This window comes from Hippocampus comes, unplaced genomic scaffold (assembly GCF_001891065.2).
Source record: "Hippocampus comes isolate QL1 unplaced genomic scaffold, H_comes_QL1_v1.1 scaffold14, whole genome shotgun sequence".
Taxonomy (NCBI): Eukaryota; Metazoa; Chordata; class Actinopteri; order Syngnathiformes; family Syngnathidae; genus Hippocampus; species Hippocampus comes.
Window position 1 is genome coordinate 851,093 of NW_017805839.1, and position 5,759 is coordinate 856,851.

General features: G+C 41.4%; 1 protein-coding gene across 1 annotated transcript in view; it reads right to left on the bottom strand.

Moving 5' to 3' along the window:
* The window catches only part of LOC109526580 (TOX high mobility group box family member 2-like), a 134,737-nt gene that overhangs the window by 94,317 nt on the left and 34,661 nt on the right, over positions 1-5,759 (bottom strand). The gene's annotated exons all lie outside the window — the stretch shown is intronic.

Here is a 5,759-nt window from a genome sequence, read left to right on the forward strand (position 1 = left end):
TTTTATTTGGTATGCATTTGTAGCAACAGCATGATAACATTTATTTGTTTTTATTTGCGTTTTATATTCATATTGATAATTCACGTTTTGTCTTGGATAATAAAGCACGGTTATGCATAATAAATTGTATGCATAATAAATATTCACTATCACTGTATGAGGTAAGAATCAACAGCTTTTTATCACATTTACACAACACTTTATGAATACAAGTCATGAACAAATCTTAAATATGGCAGGGGATGTGTTTACTTTTTTAGTTTTGATTTTGAGCAGCAAATTTGGAGTTACATATTGGTGCTCACCAGGAATGCATAGGCAAAATTGCACAAATTTTCACTTGAAAGAATAGTGGCGATCTTGGGATTTTTTTCTGTTCAATTTTCAAACTGTGTAAATTTAATACACTTCATCTTCAGCATGTTTAGTGCCACTTTTGTAAGTAACCACGCCCCCGTCCAGGCCACGCCCCCGTCCAGGCCACGCCCCTTCCGCTTTTTTCATCACTCGCCATTGCCATGTATGTGTTTGCCCCCTGTGCAGGGTCACAAGGGGCATGCCAAGCACATATGGCATTTGAGTTATCGATATTTCATGATATTCAATTAAACATGAGGTATATAACCAAAATCATGTGGTTCTACTGCCTCGTGTTTGTTCATTCCAGCTGCCACTAAAAACAAAAGTTTATGCCTTTCATTGCAAATTCCAGCAGTGCCCGAGTTGCACGTGTCTCTGTCATAAGTTAAACGCAGGAAGCGTTGAGACAGCGCAAATACAACCGCACAGCAATGCACGATGTGACGGCGTATATATTCAAATAATGAGCGAGCTTTTGCAACCAGTGCCATTACGCACAAGGAGCTTTAATCTTGTATCGGCACACAGTTGCAATTGTGAGCCGAGAGAAGCCAAAGCTGGGAGAGCTGCTTCTGACAGCTCGCCAAATGTGATGGATAGCATACCCTTGCCCTGTGATGTGCATGCACATTTGATGTTGAATGGGACCATTGTCTTTCAATCATGCCAAGGCAAAGTACCGAACAGAGCGCATTTTCCGTTGCCCGACGCTATTACTGTGCTATACACTTTCCGGCGCAAGCCTCACACCACTGCCTGCACGCAAATGCGTTACTCTCATGACTGTGCTCCCTTTCATTTCGCCTGTTTCTGCGATGCATGCTTGTACTGTAACCATAGGAAATGGTCACACAATATTGGGGAACATCGAAGGTCCAACTCAGTCCGGATCAACACATTCCCTTGAAGAGGACAAGCGATTTTTAATGGACATTTGAATATTGTAACACTCAAACGAGTGTAACAGTAAGGGCACCCCTGTTAATATGAAAGTGTGGGGGGGTTGGGGTTCATATCGCTAGCAAGATATGAATGTAGCCTCACTGTATCACTGTTCCTGGATGGATTGTTTATTCCCCCAAAGGAATCTGAGGTAACGACTTTGTTTAATGACGCCCTGTTTGCTAATCAGCTACAAGCGTTGCGGTTAGCAAATGGAGTATGAGTTGAAATGCTACATGTGCTTCCCAATATTTCCCCCTTTTGTTCAAGTCCCTTTTTAAATACTGGCCACCACAATGGGATTATGTGTGCCACGCCCAGTCTCTCGTCATAAGTAGGAGGGAACGATCTTCCTATTGGTCCATGCAAAAGAGCCAATCAGAAGGATAACGTAGGACATATCACACTTTGAGGCAAAATGAATACAAAATTCAGACATGCCAGACTTTCGTCGTCATGGTCATGAAGCATCCCGGATGCCAGACGACCAATCGTTGAGTATGTCACATGACACGGCCTGCGATGCGTCAAGACAACTCCGAATCGGACGACACGTTTGTCGGGCAACGTTCATGAAGTCCGACGTCGGTATTAAACAAAGTGAGTCAATCATTTTAAAATTCAAAAGTAATTGTGATTGTGTTTTCATATTTAGCAGAACAACGAGGCACACGATGAATGCACTGTACATCATTCTTTCACTATTTTTGGGGACGAACTATAAACAAATAACGGTGGCGGCACGGCAACAAGTGGTTACAGAAGTTTATCGCTATGTTTCGAAATTAATGATGCACAATAGTTGTTATCTGTGTAGTTTAGTACATTGGGCAAAACAGAATTTCAAAAAGCACATCGGAGAGAGTCGCTGATAGTGTAGTGGTACACATATCGCACTTGTGAGCGGGCAGCGTGGGATCGGTTCCCACTCAGTGACGGTGTTAATGTGGGTGTGAATGGTCGTTTATTCCTATATGTGCCCTGCAACTGACTGGCGACCACTTCAGGGTGTAGTCTGCCTTCTGCCCGAAGTCATCTAGGATAGAATAACAGTGCTAGAGATGCGTTTGTGTATGTGCATGTGTCTGTTTTTGTTATTGTTCAACACAAGGCATGACGGCTGCATGCGCCCACTGCTGCGGCTCTTATCTTCCCAATCTTTAGCTCGTCATTATATCGGCACCCCTCTTATGTTTGAGGGGAAGCTCTTTAATTTTGCGGAGCGGGCGCTGAATTGCGGGCACGGTCCGTCCTGACTCCAAGCCACCACCTCCAGCCCAGCACCCCCCCCCCTCCACACCCAGCCCAGCACACTGAGGGTTAAACACATGGCTCGGTGCCATGGCTTCATGGGAATGGAATGTGGAGTGCTGTGTGTGCACGGTTCCTTTCCCAGCATCCTTCACTGCCCCGGCGCATGCTAATGATCAGTATTATTGAAGCACAATTGATGGGCTAGCAAGCAAACAAGAGAAACTAATTACTACTACGGCTTTATTGTCCTTTAATTACTCAAGCGCTGTGGCAATTAGCACTGCACAAAGGCGCAGGCCTACTTTAATCTCAAGTAAAATGTGATGCAGATGAAAACATTTGGAGAATGAAAGGTAGATAAGATCATTTGGATTTCGGTCCGTTGTGCAGAAATGGGGGGGGGGGGGCTTGGGGGTAAAGCATGCGAGAACAAAAGGATTACTGAGGGTTCAGCTCATTTTGACCCAGAATAATAAACAACAATCAACAAGAAATAACATATGCCTCACGGCAATAATAAAGAGCAGTACCACAAAAGTGCAGCACAACTGGAGTGAATTGTAATTTTTTTTTTTTTTTTAATTCTCATCCTCTGTAATAAAACAGCCCAGATTTAACCAGCAAATTTGAAGGGCAGTTAATTAAATAAGAAGTGTGACAAAGACAAGATCAGAAGCGAAAGATAGCCAAAGTCATCAATGCGACATGCTAACCTTGTCCATCTTCCAACATCAAGCACTCTAAAGTGCGATCATGTTTGGGGAGTTGTACAAGCGGTGCATGTAAAACAATAAGCAGAAATGGTCATCGTTCTGTACCGTAGGTAGACACAACACGCTCCTTTTGATCCGCGTGCCTATGGCAGTGCTAACCTAGGAGGGGCAAAGGCGTCAGTGCATTCTGTGTGTGGGCGGCAAGAAAACTGAAAACAAAAACAAAGGACGCCGGCGTGTTATGCTGCATACGGGGGCGCATGAAGTCATACGATTACGAAAAGCGAAGTGGGAATAACATTCCACAAATTAAAAAAACAAAAAACAAAAAACAATTAGATTGGCCTTTGGAAACTGCATTTTGTATTTCCTTGGGTAGTCTCTGTGTGATATTAAAAATCGGCTTGATGAACTGAAACCTTTGTATGAGATAAATATGCAAAGAACAGAAATCAGGAAATACTATTTCACAGCACTGTCTGCCATTTTAAAGGTTCAATTAAAACTCGGCGTTTTCGGGAGTTAAAAAAGCAGCAGGCAACCACCGGTTGTATTGAACAGTTCAATCGATTAAGATTGCAAATACTGTAAATCACAGGGGTCAAACTCAAGGCCCGGGGGCCAGATGTGGCCCGCCATATCATTTTAAGTGGCCCGCGAAAGCCAATCAAAGATGACAGCTAAAATCTGAACCAAAATTTCACAGTTTCACATGTAAGAAATCAATGACAAATTATAAGCATTTTCTTGTGACCAAACCCGTCATCAAAGTTACTTAATAATTGAATGAAACGTTATTTTTGACTTCTTGATACAGTTTCAGTCACCACGGCCCTCCAAGGGAAACGGGAAATATAATGTGGCCCGCGACAAAAAGGAGTTTGACACCCCTGTTGTAAGTGTATGTGAGGCTTTGTAAAGCTCTTTGGGTAGCCACCGTATGATGTAGGTATGCTAATACATGGTGCACTGCATTTACTATTTTAATCCAATTTTATTTGGAAGACGTACTGGCGGACCGGTGACAATTATTGATTGAAGCGATGATCGAAGCACAGTTAAAATAACAACGATGGACTGATGAGTACAGTTTGGTTCGGCTTGAGATAATGACAGACCGGCGATGACAGACGCTGACGAATGACAGAGCGGCAAAATGTATCGACGCGCCCACCTCTCCTGCAACCGATGTACCAGTATAGCCTGTACGGAATGATGTGCTCGTTATAGAAAAAAATGTGAATTAGATACAATTACAGATGATACATTTTCTCCTCATGTTTAATGTATGCCAATATATAGTATAGCACAATTAATTTGCAGCTGTCCAACGTTTGTTTGCAAAAGTCCCCTTTCACGAAATTAAAAACAGTGAAGGCCTGGGGGGGGGGGGGGGGGCACACATCACAATTAATCATACCTCTACCTATTACCTCACTTAATCATACCTTTCAACCACACTATGCGTATGGCAGCTACAATCGAAAGACAATGCTTTTTCTTCCCCCCATGAATTTACTTAATCTTACTTCATTTTGAGAAGGAGATTTCATATGAATAGTTGGAAGTTTGATTGCTGGTGTAGTAAGTCCCTCCGATAAAATGGATTTGGCTGACTGCAACATTCATGTGCTGTAATTTGCATAAAAACACATCTGACTCCAAAACGAAATATGAGAATGAGTTTTGAGAACCATATTGTGATTATATTTTATACTGCATTGATATTAAATCACATCATATATTGCTATTATATATACCGTATATACACACACAGTACATGTGTTTTAATATAAATATGTGTTTCTCACATTTTCTTAAAGCAAATTTTGACAACAAATCAAGACGAGCTAATTTTTCTGCTATCCATGCTTGCTAGCATATTCTAATAGAGGCACGCAAACTGTGCCGTGAAGGGTATGATACATGCAAATGTTCCCCACCATCCTAATAACTGCTGAACTGCATCCAAAAGCACACAGCATGCTTTTGGATACAATCCTGGCCTTTGGGTCTTGACTAGCTTCGAATATCAAGTCGTAGAGTTACATTTCTTTGGTTGTTTTGGAAATTGACCCCCCCCCCCCCCCAAAAAAAAAAAAATCTGACGTATGTAAAGCACAACCAGAAGTTGTGCCGATTATTTTTCATGCACCACCTGCCTGTGGTGACTATGACTGCGAAACGGAGAACCTTCAGGGCATTTAAAACTCAATTTAACTCAGGGGCAAGATAAATGTCAAGGATTTTTCATTTACTCAAAATGATTTTATTAAATGTCAGTGGACCTCATGGCTTCAATAAATGTAGTTGTGTAGTGTAGAAAGTATCATTTAACATTTTTGCGGAAAAAAAACCTCTGACACAGACACATTAAATATACCGGTATATATTATACATACATATATCAAATTATACATCTATCTATCTATCTATATATATATATCTATCTATATATATCTATATCTATATATATATATCTATATATCT